We start from the raw sequence: 20,173 nt of genomic DNA on the forward strand, positions 1-20,173 counted from the left end.
AACATTCTTCAGGTTCATATTTTCTGTTGTAGAATATCATTATCTATTATTGTAGTGACTTGTATTTCATTATCTCCTTTCACTGATGAATAAACAAGCAAAAGAAAAATGGTAAATTTTATATTATTTTAGTAAGGCAGGCTCTTAATAGTTAACTTTCCGAAAAGAAGCTTCATTAAGGGTGAACCTGAAAGATGTCCACAAACTTCGGGAGATGATTCGTGACATCAAAAGGAGACAAATAGCCCTCTTGCAGTTTTCGAGTTCAGCTTCGTTGTCGAGATACAGGGTTGCCAACTGGTCGTGTTTGAGAAACTCACTGGAAATAAATTCAACTCCAAGAATAAGCTACTACAGGTCAATTGACTTATACCATGCTGCAAGGTTAAATATTTGTTTATGAAGTGTGTACAAAATTTGCCAGTGTCCTTTCTGAGAACATCGTCGAGAAAAAGTCACCTCCAAGAATAAACTACCCCTCGTAAATTTTTCTAAGAGAAATATCTGATACTGCAATATAGGGTTGTTAATTAAATATTGATTAATGAAAAATAAACAAAATTGTTAAAACCATTTTGGAGAAAATAGCTTTTTTCGATTTTCGGCTGTTAGTAAACCACACTTATTTTAGGCGGTAGGAAAAGAAATTGGAAAATCTCCTCTAGAAATACTGTGTAAACCCTAAGTTTAAAATTTGGCGTAGATACGTTGAACGGTATGGCCTCTAGGCGACTGCACAGAAAAGTGTACCGAATGGACGGACCGGAAGGACGGGTATCGAAAAATCACATTTTCGGTATGTAGACGCCATGAAGTATGTAAATCCGTTGAAATCTGAATTTGATATACTATTTTCACAGTCAGCATATTTTCTTCTCTCTTTTGTCGCTCGAAAAAGAAAAGCCTGAGTTTACCACAAAAAGCTAGGGTGTTAACCTACCAAAAAATATTCAATTACAGGGCCACCGCACTAAACTTTTTCAATCCAATTTCTTAACTGTGTTAGGCCGCAGTTGTTACTGAAGTGTGTATTTGGATAATACGAAAAAAAATATCGTATTATTCAAATACATCGAATGTCAGATTATCGAATAAAAAACTTCGATTGAAGAAAATCCACACTACAAAACTAACTCACACTTTGAGCACATGTTCATTAGACATATAATAGAGCAATTAATGCAATAATTGTTTATGAAATATGAAAAAATCAAATGAGTCATTTTCGAGAAAGTCGTTCAAAAAGAACACGTCAGAAGTAACCTACCTCTTGTGAATTGTTTCGAACAATGAGTTAAGATATCCTTTTGCTTATTAATGAAATATTTATTTGCGAAATTTGAACAAAATCGCCTGTCGTTCGAGAAAATTGTTGGGAAAAACCTTGACCCCCAAAATAATCTATCCGTCGTAATTGTTTTTCATAGAAATGACTTACACTAAAATATAGGGTTATTAATGAATTATCAATAAAATTGTCCACGTAAGTTTTGAGAAAATCGTGAGGGAAAAATAACTCCCCGAATAAACTATCTCTTGAGGATTCTTTCAGGGCAAGCGAGTTATTCCATATTATTAGGTTTTTAATGAAATATTTATTTCTGAGTACGAACAAAATTGCTTGATTCATTTTAGAGAAAACCGTTAAGGAAAAACACCCCCAAGAAAACTACCCCTCGTATATATATATATATATTTTTTTTTAGGACAAACTAGTTTTGCCATATTGTTCGGTTATTAACGAAATATGTATTTTTGAAATACGAATAAACTCTTTTGAGTCATTTTTGAGAAAATCGCCCAGACAACACATTCCACCAAGAATAAACTACCCCTCGCATTTTTTTTAGGACAAACGAGTTATTTATGCCATATTGTTAAGTTATTAATGAAATATTTATTTATGAAATATGAACGAAAACACTTGAGTCCATTTTGAGAAAATCACTGAGAAAAAACTCACCCCTAAGTATAAAGTACCGCTTGTAGATTTTTCTCAGATAAATGCCTTATACCACAAAATAGGGTTGCTAATTAAATATTGATTTATAAAAAAAGAAAGAAAACAAGATCGTTAGAGCCAGTTATGAGAAAATATCTTTTTTCTATTTTCATCGTACAGGAAACTACCCTTGTTTTGGGAGTAGGAGGGAAATAAAAGAAACTATAGGAAATACTATGAAAATCTTAAACTAAAATTTGGTGCAGATAAGTTGAACGGTTGGCCTCTAGGCGAGTGCACAGAAAAGTGTACCGGACGGACGGACGAACAGATGGACATGTATCAAAAAATAACTTTTTCGGTATTAGGGGCTATAATACGTGTAAATTCATTGAAATCTCAAATTTGATTTTTTTTTCGATCACCATACTTTCTTCTCTCATTTGTCATTTCAAAGTAAAAGGAACTCAGAACTACAGATAAGAGACACCTACTTTTACACATAGACATTTATTGATTTAAAACTGTTTTAGTTTGTCATTTCACTTCCAATTGAAAGGTTTTACCATGACTAACGGCATACCAATGACGAGACGGAAGTTTTGAGGAAGTAAATGCATTCAGAAGTCTAGACTACATTACGCCTATCAGCCTGTTTTTACTTCTACAATTGTTGACAGTTGTAATTTCGTCCAAACGCTACATGAAATAATTCTTGGTTGACGTCATTGTGTTACTGTTTTAGTATTGTTCTCTTCAGACTTGGTTGAAGTTTTGTCTTAACGGTTATACATTTTTTCTTTCTTATTTCATCGTTACACATAAGAACAAAATGTTATGGTGAGTGGATAGATTCGAACCTACGAACATTGAGTTTATATTCTTCCAACACTTTACCAATGGACCAACCTTTGTCTTCACGTTAACGCCCGGTTACAGGGTTTACTACGATTTAAATAAAATGGCTGGTTGTTAGAATTCCCTGCTCACATATTTCGATAAATAATTTTCATTGCTTCGTAGATACGTAAAGCAATGTTTAGTTACACATTTTAGGATAGTGCATTTTGGTGTATATAATAATTTCATGCCAGATAAAAGCTAGATAAGTTTTGATAAAATGTTTCATATGTAGTTCTCAATAATAGGCTTGCTGTTCGGGGTGAAGTTTCAAGGTTCAGCATTGACTAGCAGTTTTTGCTATTAATATCCCTTCTAACAATATTGGCAGTGGACAAAAGTTAGCCCGTGTTGAAGCTTTTTGCTCCTAATTTAATTATTTTACTATATTATTTAACGAATATATTGAAAATTGTCAGCAGGCACGTATACAGTAATTTATTTCGGAAGGGGCCCGACTTCAATATTAGGATAAATTATAATAAAATTTTAAAAGATAATCCCAAAAATTAGGCTAAATTTACAGAAAATTTGGGATTTCAGAGGGGGGTCCGGACCCCCTGTACCCACCCCTAAATGCGTCCTTGTTTGTCAGTAACGTTTCCTCATTTTGAAACCCTCAAAAACTTCGGATATATAAAGGGAAAAGAGTTATTTTCGATAAAATATCACTTCAAGGAGACGCGACAGTTTTATTGCACATGGTGGTATCCAACGTTCACAAGGGCAAGAATTCCTTCCCTTTTATTCTTTTGCTATTGTGCTCTATCGAAAGGTTAGGTTTGTAAAATATTACTCTTACAAACAAGCGTGATTGGCAGATAGGAATACTGAACAGAACTCCACAGAAATGCATGCTGAACTTACGTTTATAGCTACCCTTTGGTGATTTGGCCTCAAGGTCAATCGAGTGGTAATTCAGTTCCGTCTCTGTTCTTGAGCCATGTTCGTATTACTTCGAACAGTTTTGCTAATGAAAAGCATGCCTCGTAATATAACAGACTTCTTTCGCGTAAGAAATCGAAACTCAGCTGGTCAGAGCAACTAGTCTGTACGAATTAGGTTGTTAGTTAGAGCCCAGTACGAGTAAGGGTTTTTATTACTATTGATTGTTTTTATCTTTTTTAGGTGAGGAAAAATCAAATTGTGACATCGCGATATCAAATGTATTTGGTTAGGTAACTTTGTCTCAGCTAAACTTTAAACATCAGTAACCGTCGAAATTATTTCACTAACCGATCAGTCACTGAACATATCAAACACGTCAAACCAGTGGCATAATATGAAGGTTAACCTCTCCTCCGCAGTCCTTAGTTATGCGTCCGTACTTTCAGGTGCGTGCCAAGGGTTGGGCGACTGCCCGGGGCGCCAGAGAAAGAGGGCGCCAAAACGAGCCTCAGAAAGTAAATTTTAGAACGTGTTTTCTACTGACGTTTTTGGTTTATATTCTTGTAAAGTAGTGGCAATTACATAACCATGGAAGAAGAGAGTTTAATAGTAATAAGGGGGCTGTATCGAAAAATCGAGAGATGGCATGCAGAATAAAGAGTGGCGGGGGTATAAGTATTGTTTGTTTGTTTGCTTGAGTTTAGCGTTCCACGGTTATGCCTTAATGGCCAAAGGAGATGTGGATACTAATTATAGTTGAATCTGAACCCAATCCCAATTATCGTTCAACAGTAATCCACCGGGAATTGGATCCGGTACCACAGAAGGCAGGCGTGCTAGCCACAAGACCAGGCGGGGGGCGGGGAGTTCGTATTGTTTATAGCGGGCCATATTCTTTGTGAAGTTTTCCTAGGTAATGAATGTCTTTTTGAAAAATGGGTTTAAAATATTAAAAACACTATGATAAAATGTAAAATATAGGCTAGTACTAGGGGGAGGGCGCCAAAAAGTCACTTTGCCCGGGTGAAAATTTGGCCTGGTCCGCCCCTGCGTACTTTCTGTATATTTTTGGCCTTGCAGCTTGTGCGGTCCCCAAGCCACAGGGTTGCGGGGGCGCTATTTACGTGTATGCTTCGAACGTAATTCAATAACTGCTTAAGAAATTCTACCATCAGCGTGGAAACGGGAATATATATTTTTCTAATAGTCCCATAGAACTTTCATTCAGAACGCCAGATGCAATTAAGTAGAAGGAGGATCTGATGTTTCCTAAGTAAGTTCCTTTCAGAAAGTTTGCTATTTCTTTAACGGTGATGTAAATAATTATACTCACCGTTATTAGCCCGACACAAAACCATCCTGGACAAATCCCTCTAGAAAACTTTATTCTGCCTAATTTTATAAGCGACTCAACGGTGAAACACTTGTTAACGAAAGCAATGCTGTGTATACACTGCCTTGTTTCTGACAAAATATAAAGTGTTTTGTAATCTTTAGACACTTTTCCTATTCTTTTTGTCACTCTTGGTTATGTAGGGTGGCCTCGAACAAATAAAGAAGAGGTAATATTACAGTCAAGGGGCGCAATAAATATATTAGGTATTTCTTTTGTTACCTAACCATAATGGCCTAGGGTCGTCTTCAGTAGAATAAAAAATGTTACGTGATATTCCATTCACGAAGGAGGAAAGGTTACTTAAATATATTTCGTATTCATTTTGTCTACTCTGCTTGTCAGAAATTATATACTTTCTGTTGGGACGGTGCTGAAAAGAGAGAGGGGGGGGGGGAATAAAACTTCGTGCCCCCTCATACATTTTAAATTTTGTTACATGGTTGCTCAAATTATTACTAAAGAAAGCACTTTAAACCAAGATATCTAAAGTTACATTATGTAAGGGTGGCATATTCAGGAATAATAATAATAATAATAATAATAAATGTCTTTGGAGAGCCGAAATTATGTGACACGAATCATTACATGTAGAGCTTTAAGATGGGTGGTCATAGGAGAGGAAAAAACAGGGTTTTTCTCTGTCTGACCAACGTAAAGATTATGTGCTGAAGTTAAGAAGCATAATCATTCTACAATAGGTTGCTTTTACGTAGAATATCAGTTACTTCAGTTCTCCTCCTTCGGGCTACTTACCTCATGTGGTAAATTCAAAACAATTTCAATTTAAGACAAATACATGTAAAACTTTTCTGTAATTAAATATATATAGGGGAAATTAAACATTTAATAGGGAAATCTGTTATCAAAGTGTCCAAAACAGTAGATAGAAGACTACCAAGCGAGAAACATTGTGAAACTTTATTAAATTCTCCAAATTAGAATTAACATTTACTGGAAAACATTCGTTATGCACCAGTGAGCATGTAGTGAGTAGTGAGCACAGGGGAAATTATTACGAAACTGTTTGCAAACAAAAATTAGAGACACTAATGCAAGTGCAAGAACGGCATTTTTTTTTTTTTTTTTTTTTTGGTATCGTCATGAATTTTACACATATGTTACAATTTGATTTTTTCCCACATAAAAAATAAATAAAATAACCACAGTAATAAAAATTGCAACGGCACTTCCATGGGGTTTGAACTCAATACCTTCGGCATACAGACTAGTTGCTTTAACTAACTGAGCTACTTGTTTTCGTACGTGAACTGACCCTGTTCTACGGTAAAGACGATTTTTCATTACGATTGTGCTAAGAATTCGTCTTTTTCCATAGGTAATTTCCACTATTTGCTCTATCTATACGTTAATACTTAGCATAGATTCATATATTTGGAGTTCGCTGATAATGCATGTAATAAGACACATTAGAAATGTTTCGTTAAAAGTTTCGTTTGTAGATCTAATCCACGTCTCTCTCAATGACATAGATGTCGCTGCTTCGTGTTGAACTGCAGAATTCCCTCGCGTTCTTGAAAATTTCCCACTTTAGCAGAGTTGGTAATTCTCGAGATTTCTGTCGATTTAATGTTTTTTGCTTCTAATTTCTTTATTTTAAGCTAATATCTAACACAAATATTAAAAACGGGTTTGTTATTAACCTGTCCTGCTGGGGAAACCTTCCGAAATTTCGAACATATAAAGAAAATGGAGATATTTTCAAAAAACTTCAGAATAAAGAGACGCGTCATTTATTTTGCTCATGGTAGTACATACAAGACATGAATATAGGGTGACACAATTTGAAGCAATGCAGGGTGTTTCAAAATGAATATTAGGTTTTGAAACTTTGTGGTATCTATTACAATTAACTTACAATTATAAATACTATCAAATGAAAGAGCAACTCAAACAGTTTTGTACGCATGCAGCAGGGGCGTATCCAGGACCGACTTCTGGGGGGGGCGGTTGGTTGTCATACTGCTAGTTTTAAGGCCTCCAAACTTTGGGATGAGTTTTATTTATATATATCTACAATAAGAAAGTTTCCTCTTCTGGGGGGGCGATCGCCCCCCCCCCTGAATCCGCCCCTGGCACGCATTCACATGCATTGTTTCTTCTGTCTGCCGTTAGAAAGAAAGAACTAGTAGTAGCAAAGATGGAGACTAGAGAGCAGAAAGTTTTTTGTATATCGATAAAGACTAAATCTGTCGTTACAGTGTAACAGTCTGGAGACCCTTCAACTACGTCTTTATTGTTTGCAGTTGCTACAGGTCTAAAGCCTACAGACTACGGTTTATGTGTTAATTTCGCAAAGGAAATATTGCTGCATAAGAATTAAGGTTTTCTGGATCGTGTCGTCTTCAGTGATAAATCGACATTTCACCTAAGAGCTAATGTGAACTCTCATAATGTTCGCATCTGGCGGTCAGCAAATCCTCAGGAGATGTTGCAGGTGAAACCAGACTCCCTTAAATTGAATCTGTTTTGTGCCATACGTCGGAAAGTTTATGGGCCTTTCTCGCCTATCGACTAGATATGTGCCGTGTGACGATTGAAGCTCACATCGAACACTTGTAGCAAAGACTGTTTGAGGTGCTCTTTTACTTGATGTATTGTTTATAATTGTACGTAAAATGTAATAATTACTACGAAGAATAAAACCTCGATATTCATTTTGAAACACCCTGCATTTCTCACCAACAGTATTAGAACTAAGATGTAAAAAGGAGAGAAAATTTTCCTTATAAAATTATTGTTTACAACAACGATATTATTATTAGTCGAGACTATAACTACTACAACAACACGAGTTAGTAGTCAAAACAATGTAATCAAATGTACTCTCGTAACCCTTTCGGACCCAGGTGGCCAAAGTGCCACACACGGTTATGTCATTTTTCTAAATCCGCTCCTGTGTGAACACTAATTAAGATATCGGGACATTATTTTTGCCAAATATGATTGGACCCTAGTTTATCGTATTAATTTCTTTCTCTTCTAGGTATCGAATTTCCTTTACTTCTTTTTCCCTGTAGCTTCCTTCGTTGAAGAGAGACCTCCTTAAGACTTGCCCGGTAGATACCGCGGATGGATACCTAATTGTTGACATCAATTGGACGGGCCTGCACGCAGTGTTGCCAGTTAAAATTTCCCTAAATTTGGGCAAAAGATTCTAAATTTTTGTTTATATATCCGTACCTATACGTCCGAGTGCAAGTCAACTTACGCCAGTCGAACGTTTCTCCTTAATGTACAAACGCGAGTACAGATCGTTAAAATGGAGTAATTAGGGAGCGCACGAAATATTCGTATTTAGGTTCTAACCCTTGATTTTTCTAGTTTTTCCCAATCTGCTTACCGTAATATATTTTTGGTAATCAGAAACTTTGTTCCTTAAACATTGCCATGATACTTGTAGGATATATTAGTGGTGTACCAATGTTTAATTGAAGACAGTTTGAGTCTGTCTGGTAGAAGTGTTGCCAGCTATAGAAAATTTTAATTCCAGATCTTAGCGGTAAATTTGGGGGAAATTATCTTTTGTCTCTATTATTTCCCTCTTGTTGGCTATATAGGAACAAACGTACCAGTATCTGAAAGTCGCGTCTTTGCCCTACACAGTGCACTATAGAAAGTTTCAATAGGATAATTAGGGGAAGTACAGTTGAAGTTTACAATAGACCTTGTTCTCTAAATGGAAAACTGATTTTTTTTTTTTGGTAGAATGAGATATTTTTTATTGACATGCTTACTTTAATACTTGTAGGATATATTAGAGGGATACCAAAGCTTATTTTAAGATAGTTTGTGTGTGTGTGTCTGATAGCAGTGTTGCCAGTTACAGAAAATTTTAATTCCAGATTTTAGGGGGAAATTTTGGAAAAAATCCCTTTTTTTTTGTCTGTTATTCCCCTCTTGTTGGCTACATTCGAACAAACGTACCAGTGTCTAAAAGCCTCGTCCTTAGCGTACACAGCGCACCATAAGTTTTACTAGAATAATTAGGGGAAGTATAGTTGAGGTTTATAATAAATCATGTTCTGTAAATGGTGAATTTCTGAGGTAGAATGAGATATATATTTTTTTTTTAATTTCATGCTTACTTTGTTAGATATCGCCATGATACTTGTAGGATATATTCTTGGGGTACCAATGTTTATTTTCAGATAGTTTTCGTCTGTCTGATGGCAGTTTTTTCAGCCAAAACAATTAATTCTCGATTTTAGGGAAACATTTTGGAAAAATTCCCTTTTTTGTCTGTTATCCTCCTCTTGTTGTCTACATTGAAACAAACGTACCACTACCTGAAATCTTTCTTTTTGGCCTATAGAACACACCATCAAAAGTTTCAATAGGACAATTAGAGAAGCTGTAGTCCCGGCATATCTGTTGGTTTTTATTTGTGAGGCGTAAAAAGTGTCAAAATTTCATGTGTATGATGACAGAGATTTTTTTCTTTCCCTCTTTGAATGGAAGCCAGCGACTTCAGGATTTCACTGTACCTTGTCAACACATCAAATCATTTTTTTTAGGTGACTTGAACCCACATGACAGCAGTGGTGCTAGATACAAAAATATTTTGAAATTCGGTTAGGGATTTTGTTGTAAATTTTCACCCCATATTTCCCTCAATTTCCCACCCGTTGGCAACAATGCAATGTAATTTACACCAAACAATAGCCACATCCATTTTCTAGAAAACAAGGCCTCAACCATATCAATCAAATAAATGGTTTTTAAGCAATAAGTCACAAACTGAAAATGTAGGAAAACGCCGAAAATAACCTGGGTCCGGAAGGAATAATCACACAATTTTGCTCGTATAGGTACAAAGAAACAAACGATTTGTAAGTTACGAAGGCTTTAACTCAAGCTCTGTTGATTATTTCAGTAATCTGCAACATAAATCAATAAAGAATATTTGCCAGAAAGAAAACAGACATTTGGATTTTTTTTTTTTTTTTTTTTAAATACAACACTAGTCATATGCACTCAGTGATTTCCTTTCATATGCTCTCAGTTAGTTTAATTTAATATTGTGTGCAATTCACATCAGTGAAGTGGAGGATCTTCTCAAATACAGGCTACTTATGCTCTTCAAAGAATGTAGTTCTTAATTCAAATTCGAGTGGCATTAGGGGACGATTTTTGAATATATATATATATATACAGTAGATATAGATATATATATACAGTAGATATAGATATAAATATAGATATATTATTTCTAGCGGTACGACGTACCGGCAACTTTTTAAGGATAACGTAATATTTCCTCTTCTGTCGTAAAAAAGGGGTTGATGAGAAACTTCGAAAATACCGAATAGTAACGCGAAATTTATATTTTATTTTCCATTGTCGCGAGCCGATTTTAGGTCCAGAGTTGGAAACCCTGTAACTCGAAAACAAGCGGAATTCGACTCATGCTTATAGAAACTTTTCTACTAGATTTGATGTCAGGATTACTCTCTCAACATTTTCATACTCCCTTTCAAATCGCCTTGTGTATAGGATCTAAATGTCCATAGGAAATATTTACATTCCAAGTACAAAAATCGAAATTTCAATAATTAATTGAGAATGTTAGGGGCTGCAGCCGCATGAACGGTTAACAGATATTAAATACTTAGGTACTTCCCCAATACATGTAAAAAATTCACATTTTTTAAAAGGTAGGTTTTTTGAGAAAATGGTGTCTTAACGTGGGATGTAATAATCAGAAACGTAATTCCTTTACATTTTCAAGAGTCATTATGGAGTAGATTTCGATGCTAGAAGCAAATGGTTGATATTGTTCGTGAGGACAGAAAAAAATGTTTGAATTTAGCAAAAATTTCACCAACGTTGGCAACATTGCGAATGAATTGCGCGATTCCTATTGGACCAATAGACGAATTTTGGCCTTCCACCGAAACATACCACTTTATACTCTTCCTGCTATTGCGATTACGTTACTAAGTATATTCGTTTCTCTACAATAAAATTTTTAATTTGACATGTTTTTCAGTTTTTCGAGCAATATTTTGTAAGGAAAATTATTTTCCAGCAAAAAGAAAAAATATGGATCTAATAATATTGCATGTAGATCCCATATAAAAAAAAAAATCTGGGACTATGATGGGGACCAATTGTAGTTTTCCTGACGATTTGAAATGGAATCTGTCCCTAGTTGATTTTTACCATAAATATTGATTTTAATAGGATCAAAAAAAATTTAACTGATGTAGAAACTATCGATTTATTGTAAGCACTTTTAATTTAATTTATTGTAAACACAAATATGATTCTGCACTACAGATATTCACTATGTGGGTGTTGCTACTCATTGGCCCATTTTCGAGATTGACGATCGCGCGCGAATATTGTTACCGGTCGCACTGTCAGCGTCGCGTAAGTAATAGCGGACTTGGGGGTCGGTAATCCAAAAATGTAGGCACAGTCCATCTTAACAAACTTAGCCTTTTATAGCGAGATGTTAGATTCCATTCTCCTTGCTGCTGGTTTCTCCTTGTAGATTGTCATTCTACCATGGGTCGGGAAAGTACAGGTTCATAAGATGTATCACTTTTCTTCTACGCTTCCCCGATACTATTTCTTCCAGGATGAATTTTAAAATAAACTAACGATAGCAAATAAACTACCACATTTTAAAATATTAACAACGTTGGTTGTGGTATATTCGTTACACTAAAATTATTTATGAGTGGGTTTTTTATATAAGACACTTGGCACAGTCGTCTCTACTTCGTCGCATCACCAAATCCAGTGTTCGCGCTTTGTGTAAGCGTCAGTCTTGTCACACAATGAAGGCGTATGAATAGACTATTAGAACAAAAAATATTTCCTATAAAACGTTAAGTTTTTAAGTAGCTGCTTCTCTGATAGGAATTGACTGATTAGTTATTGCATTACTAAAAGCATATTAACCACATTTAAGCAAATGGTAATATAAATAATTACTATTTATCATAAAATATGCAAATAATAGCATTAGTCCGGTGTTGCGCCTTTGCTTTTGCAATTCAGCTTGTATAGAGGTTGGGAGAAAGCTAAGCTGGGACGAATTCTTCTTCCAAATTAGGCTGTGCGAAGAGAGAAGTGGGCGAGCGACCCCACACACATAGAAAGACTTGTGAGCGAAAAACTTCGCAGTTTTTTGATTTCCAAGAATTTTGTCTTGCTGCGTGCTGATTCTAAGAAATCCTCTTGTATATACAAGGGTTGTTTAAGGAGTATATATAACATTATCGTTATAATACAAAGAGTAGAAAAATGATTGGACCGGTTCTCAAACCCGTAATTTCCGCTATACCGTGCCGGTGCGTTAACCACTACGCCATTTAGTTGGCTTCCTAAAAGAGCCAAATACCCTCTCACTCCTGTAGTCGGTGCTCTCTACTCAGATCTCATGGCTTGTACCACAGCCTAGCTGTTGTGCTTGAGCAATCCAGTATCCATATATTGAGAACTCCTTTTGATGGTTGTGATTTCATATGTTAATAAAAAGAGAAAACAACCGATTTAAACTTATTTTTACACACCACCTCTATAGGCGCAAATTCAATAACATACAGAGTGAAGAAGTGATTGACTGGACCGGGACTCGAACCCGAGATCGGATCAGCATGGTATGCCGGAGATACCGGGTTCGAGTCGCGGACCAGTCAATCACTTTTTCACTTTATGTATGTTATTGAATTCGCACCTACAGAGGATTTGGTGTGTTCTTTCTCCTTTCATTAATAAACTAGTTCTAGTGTTTTCACATGCAGTATAATTTTGAAAGTTGGGAGCCTAATGTTGTCTTTGTGTCTGTGAGATATAACGGTAACACATTATTCTGTTGAACATCTTTTAAATGACATTTGTCGATTGACTTGCAAGGATTGAGTTTAGCCTGGAAACACAAGGCGCGTACAGCTGAAGCATATCAGATGTAGTCTTGTTTAACCCTTTTAAATTATGGCTTTTGTGAGGTATTTTGTAAACTTTCACTCAATCATCTATTTCGTCAATACTATTTATCATAGGATCATGATTCATACCCCGTTTTGTTTCTAGTAAAGCAGTATTTCCAACTGCGTCCGTAAAATATCCCTAAAGTGTACCAAATGCGGGAAATATCCGCTCAATGTTGGAAAAAGGGATTTTCTTTTTTTAAAATCCCTTTTTTATCGCGAATATCTCCCCTTTGGTATAGGATACGATCATGCGAATGCTACTAAAAAAAAGTTTTGCTTTATGGTGAAGAGAATGAGATACAAAGAGTGGCCCTGGGATGAATAGTTTTGATGCTACAGCCGATTTACATATTTTCCCTTGAGCCACAGAGCCCACAAAAATCTCAAACATACTACATGAGTGATTCCATTTCAAATCGTCCAGGGTGGTCCACACGACTGTCTCAGATTTAGCTTATATTTTAAAATAAGAAACTACATAAAAAATTATTAGACCCATAGTTTTTCTTTTTGCTGAAAAAAAATTTTTCTTCGATATACAGCCTTCCAAAATGGCCGCCCTCCTCTCGGATTGCTCGAAAAACTGAAAAACATGTCAAATTAAAACTTTTATTGTAGAGAAACGAGTGTACTTAGTAACATAATCGCAATAGCAGGAAGAGTATAAAGTTGTATGTTTCAGTGGAGGGCCAAAATTCGTCTATTGGTCCAATAGGAATCGCGCAATTCACTCGCAATGTTGCCAACTTTGATGAAATTTTTGCTAACTTCAAACATGTTTTTTCTGTCCTTAAGAGCAATATCAACCATCTGCTTCTAACATCGAAATCTACTCCATAAGGCCTCTTGAAAATGTAAAGGACTTGCGTTTCTGATTATTACATCCCACGTTATGGCATGATGAAAAGCTAAAAATTTCATTAAGACGCTATGTTTGGACGCCATTTTCTCAAAAACTCCACCTTTTAAAAATCTGAATTTTTTATTCTCTCAACATTTTCATACTCCCTTTCAAATCGCCTTGTGATTAGGACCTGAGTGCCCATAGGAAATATTTACATTGCAAGTACTAAAATCGAAATTCAATAATTAATTGCTAATGTTAGGGGCTGCAGCCGCATGAACGGTTAACGGATATTAAATACTTAGGTACTTCTCCAATGCATATAAAAAATTCAGATTTTTAAAAGGTGTGGTTTTTGAGAAAATGGCGTCCAAACATGGCGTCTTAATGAAATTTTTAGCTTTTCATCAAGCTATAACGTGGGATGTAATAATCAGAAACGTAAGTCCTTTACATTTTCAAGAGACCTTATGGAGTAGATTTCGATGTTAGAAGCAGATGGTTGATATTGCTCGTGAGGTCGGAAAAAAATGTTTGAAGTTGGCAAAAATTTCATCAAAGTTGGCAACATTGCGAGTGAATTGCGCGATTCCTATTGGACCAATAGGCGAATTTTGGCCCTCCACTGAAACATACAACTTTATACTCTTCCTGCTATTGCGATTATGTTACTAAGTACACTCGTTTCTCTACAATAAAAGTTTTAATTTGACATGTTTTTCAGTTTTTCGAGCAATCCGAGAGGAGGGCGGCCATTTTGAAAGGCTGTATATCGAAGAAAAAATTTTTTTCAGCAAAAAGAAAAAATATGGGTCTAATAATATTGCATGTAGATCCCATATAAAAGGAATAAATGAAATCTTAGACTATGATGGGGACCAATTGTGGTTTGCCTGGACGATTTGAAATGGAATTGGTCACATACTATGTGTAATAATTGTACGAAGTTTCAATGTTATATCTTGAAAAGTAATAGAGGAAAAAAATATTGTCCTATGTGCAAACAGTATCAACTTTCCCCTATGTGAGCAATGGATAACCCATTTTTATATAAAAATTTCCTGACTCATCCCTAATTATCAAAGAGACATGATAGATACACCGTTTTGTTTGGCTAAAACCAGTCTTTCAAACGGTACCACTCGCATGTCTAGCATGTACCATAGTGGAGAAAATTTGCGAAAAAGGAAAATTTTTGTCAAAAAATCCCTTTCCCCCCATTCGAGAATTTTCTCCACTATGGTACATGCTAGAGACATGCGAGTGATTCCGTTTGAAAGACTAGTTCATGCCAAAGAAAACGAGGTACGTATCATGACTTTAGAATAAATAGTGATAATACTGTAGATACTTTACTAAAGTAATTGACTAAATATGTGTAAAAAATAAAGTAATCGAGATTTTTTTTTTGACACGTCTGTTGACTAGAGCAACATAAGTCATACCTCATTTTCTTCAGCGTAAGGCAGCCTTTCAAATGGTACCACTCAAATTTCGCCATCGTGTACCTGTGAAGAGAAAAATGGGGAAAAGGGAAATTTTTCTTTAAAAAATCCTCTTTTTCCATTTTGGACGAGATTTTCCCGCTTCTGGTACACGATAGGGAAATTTGAGTGGTACATTTCGAAAGCCTGTCTCATAACGAAACCAACGAGGTACAAATCATGATTCTAGGGTAAATAGTAATGTGTCGGGGATTTTTTTGAAAAAAACTTCTCAAATATACCCTTTTTTTAAAACTCATCGTCCATGTTTGTGACGTCACAGCCCCCAGACAGAGCACGCGAGGCTGCAAAATTCCCATAAAATATGTTCTATGATGCTTCCATATTTGAATGAATGCAAAAAAAAAAAAAAAAAAAAAAAAGGCATTACTAGAGACTTATAAAGCAAATTTCGAAGGTCAGCGCCATGGCACAGGTGTTGTGCCATCATAATTTAAAAGGGTTAATAAAACCTGCCTTCTTCACCCCTTCACATTTCGCCTTTCTCTGAAAAGCCCTGTATTATTATCGACATACGAAATTCAGACAAAGGCAATTGTCTTCAATCACTTATGTTCTGTATTTCAAGTCTAAACATGTCTAAAAAATTTGCTACATATGGTTACAAGAGATTGGGTAACCTGTTATTTTAATATTGAACATACGCGTGAACAGGACATAAACAACTATGATAGATTTATTACAAGTAAACCGGTTGGTAACACTGTTGTGTACATTTTAGTTACAAAACCGGCCGCTTGCACTCGTTCGCTTGTCGGGATATATAAGACATTGTGTTGAGATACCATGAGCTGCAACAAGATTGTTTCGTCGTCGTGTGGGGGATGCTGGGTCATGTCGGCATTCGGAGAAACGAGCGTGCCGGCAGAGCAACTAAGAACGCTACTTTGGCTGGTTTTACCCTGGAGAACTCTCTCGTCACTGGCAAGAGGATTGTTACTAGATCAACGAAATAAGATACATTCAGTAAAACCTATTTTGGGGAATTGGCTGACGATCGTCGCATACTAGTCGTCGAGGCTTGCATAACGAAAGATACTCATCTCACACAATCCTACTTCATTGTGTATATTTTGAAGACTGCTGCCCTACTGAGTATTCGACACATTCTTTCTGCCCTACTGAGTATTCGACACATTCTTCTAGAACATCCAGATAACTAGTCGTCAGAGAACGTTGAGAACTACGTGAGAATGTGTCAGGTTTTGTGAGATAACGCAAAATTGGAATAGCAATGTTCTCTGAGACTTAAATTTTTCATCTTACTTTTTACTGTTATTAATTTTATTGGTATATATATTTTATATTTTATTTATACTTTTAGCGTTTTTGCGACGTGTTTTAGTTTTTATTTATTTATTTATTGTTTTGTTTTCTTTTATTTTCGAAATTTGTAGAACTTACATATGCACGACACTCTTTTTTAATTAGAAATTTTATTTTAGAGTGCAACATATGTTAGCCATTGACCATATCGTTGCGGGGACAAATAGCCTCGGTGCTAACGTCCCTAAGAAACTCAGCAATCTATCAATCTACTTTTGAGTGATTTTCTAGTTATGTATATTTTGTTTTATTATTTTTCTTATTTTTTTTTTCTTTTTAATTTTTAGAACTTGAAAACTATAGCTATTTTTATTTATTTATTTTTACATGTTTTGAATTTTCAATCTGCAGCATCTGTTGGCCATTTGTATTATTATGCTGGGAACTAATAACTTTGCTGATGATATCTCTATTAAACTATAACAATTAGTCTCACATCAATAAATTCTTGGCTACGTTGATTCCGAACGTCCTGATGGGAAGGATTCTATCACTATATTAACAAATGCTGGTGCTATGTTTTCAGGATGGCTATTGTATTCTTCTTCTACTGAATGTGCTATTGCCATAGATTTAGAACACACTATTCAGGATTCCTAGGTACCTTGAGAAGTCAGGGAATTCAGTTAATAGTATAAAAAGGAGTAACCAGGGCCGGCTCTGCCATATGTGCAGCACGTGCATTTGTACGGGGTAGCAAAATCTGTCATAACTATATTATTCAAAATAAATATTTCTTGTTGTAAACAGACTTCATGATGATGGTAATTAAATTTACTTAGCTGATTTATTTGAGTATTACATTAATAAATCATGTTTAGGTTGCATTAGTTTAAGGCCACATAAACAGTGTGCTAAAGCAAATGATCAAACAAATCCCAGCATGAATTGTTTGATTGTTGTCAAATACAAGGACTCAATTATCGAACATTAGTGAACACCGGTTTCATTTAGTTAGTTATCATAGTTTAGATGATAAAGTCGGTCTGTTTTTGTCACAAATTCTTTATCATTGAAGGTGGAAACAAGTTTATTATTATTATTTATCGGATGTTGAAGAAAAATCAAGAAATAAAGATAAAAGAGCTAGTTGTACTGGAATTGCAAACTGATATATTGAGATTGAAGCTCAATATTGAATTCTGTAAAAAGGATTACCTGCTTTCCTCTGCAGGTGTGTTTGCTTTATCTTTCACTAACATAATAGATTATTATTTAAAGAAGAAAAGACCAGACACTGCGAGATTCTAGTTGTAGTGTTTAGGCCTTTCTGAATGCGAGTGCACTTTCCCTCTTATTCGTTGTTCATGATGGGATAGCATACTTAAAATCATGGCTTTGAAGATTTGTTCTTTCTGGAGAAAGGGAACGTCAAGTAAAGCCATTGCACGGTGCGGCAAATTGCTAGCCCTGGCAATAACGTTATTATCTTTATTTCTCTGCATTTTACCATTCAAAGCGTTATGAGTATAGTTTTCTTTTAAGACTAAACCCCCTAACATGAAGGACTTCAACTGAAGGCGACCAACTGAACTTAGTTATACACTTTTGGATACAAAATGTGGTACTGGCTTTCAGTGACTAACAGTAAGTTCAAAAAGTTTAACCTAGATCCTTACGTGCCTCGATCTCCCAACAAGCTAAATCTATTTTCTCTCCATTCTATTACAGAGCAATATGCGTATTCTCTAATAAACATAGACCATTTGGTCATTGTCTCCAAGCAAATATTCAACTGGCATGTAGAAAACAATATAAAATACGACCAGAAAAAAAAAGTTGAGCTCCTCGTGGCTAAGCGGTTAGCGGACGCCTTTGGCGTGGGGGTTCGATTCCCGGCGGGAGCTCATGTGATTCGGATTTCACGTTAATCAGTAGGTCCACGTCTTATATAGCCTCGCTGCTAGAAGGGACGCTAAACGAAAATCAACTCAACTCAAGAGAAAAAAGTTACAAGTAAATAGTGGTTGGCATACTGCATGATATGAGATTAAAGCCGGTGGAAAGTACACCGTCAACAGATCAGTAACAGAAACAAATAGAAAAGGCTTAGTCATGCGCTGTTGGTCTAGTGGAAAATGTAATGGATTTGCGTGTTAATGTTTATTTTTAATATGGGTTCGAATCCTGACGAGGCAAGCTTTTTATATGTAAGTAAAGAATCATTTCAGTGACAAAAAGCGTTCGTTTTCGAATGCAAGAAATTTATAAATGTGTGTCACAGCTATGTAATATAGTACATTAGAACGTATATATTATCACAATTCCTTCTCCTTATGCCTCCAGCATTTACTCCGGCGTGGAAGATCCATATTCGATTCACAGCGGGAGCTTACGTGGTTTGAATTCCACGTTAAACAATACGTCCAGATATTATATGACCTCGGTGTTGAAAGGGGCGCTGAACCACAATACAGCGCAATCAAAGCAATGTAGAAAGATGTTCATCCCAGAAACTAATTCTTTAGTAATTCGTATAAGTATGAATGTCATTTGTGGAGGGCAGGTAGGCTTTCACCCCCTCCCCTTAGTTTTATATATATATATTAATCAAAAGTTTAATAATATACTAACAAAAGCGTGAATTTGTGTGTATTGGAGACTCTTGCCCTCCTCCTCCTCCAAGCAAAATCTGAAATTACTACTGCGGGCAAGGGGAGTTATTGTATAAGGAAATAAATGGAAGAGTCTTTTCTGCGTACGGAAAAACACAATAAATGTAAAAACTGGGAATTTGAATATTATAGAAATTGCCCTCCTTTTCCCCTTTAAATACGGATTTTTTTAATGCCGAACTGAATCACGGATTTCTAATGAATAGATTGTGTACTGCAGAGGACGCCTCCAACTTAAGTAAATCTCAATATTAAGCACTTTCGGAATAAAGAGAAATTTCAATGTTTTATAAATTTCCCCTTTTCTTCCTTAGAGAGGAGTTTCCGAGAAGTATTCCCTTACTAAGAGTGTAAAAACGGAATTTACACGTCCAACTTGAACACACTTAGATTGGTCATTTTCTGAATTTAAAAAAAAAAGAAAATTTGGTTATTATAGAAATGAGTTACTTTCCATACACTGAAAATGATATTTCCCTACTTTTAATTAAAAATTTATTTACCAAATTTCACGCCTCCCTGTTAAACGTATCTTTACATTCGGCACTTTCAAAATAAAGGAAAGAAAGGGAAATTTAGATATGACCCTTTCAAGGCCAGAATTTTTTGAAATACTGAAACATATTTCATTAGTTTTAATTAAAAGCCTGTATGCCAAATTCCACACCCCAACTTAAGCGAATCTTTCCATTCGGGCATTTTCTCCATAAAGAAAGAGACATTTGAATATTTCCCTTTCCTTGTTAGAATCGAAGTTCCAAAGACGCTGAAACGTATTTCCTTGTTTTTAATG

At 35.6% G+C, this 20,173-nt stretch overlaps 2 protein-coding genes across 4 annotated transcripts in view; one reads left to right on the top strand and one right to left on the bottom strand.

Moving 5' to 3' along the window:
* The window catches only part of LOC145675050 (N-acetylgalactosamine-6-sulfatase-like), a 230,930-nt gene that overhangs the window by 169,803 nt on the left and 40,954 nt on the right, over positions 1-20,173 (bottom strand). The gene's annotated exons all lie outside the window — the stretch shown is intronic.
* Positions 1-20,173, top strand: part of LOC145675040 (uncharacterized) — a 29,232-nt gene that overhangs the window by 6,461 nt on the left and 2,598 nt on the right. The gene's annotated exons all lie outside the window — the stretch shown is intronic.

The sequence above is a fragment of the Thermobia domestica genome, chromosome 2 (genome assembly GCF_964235325.1).
Source record: "Thermobia domestica chromosome 2, izTheDome1.hap1.1, whole genome shotgun sequence".
In the NCBI taxonomy this organism is placed as follows: domain Eukaryota; kingdom Metazoa; phylum Arthropoda; class Insecta; order Zygentoma; family Lepismatidae; genus Thermobia; species Thermobia domestica.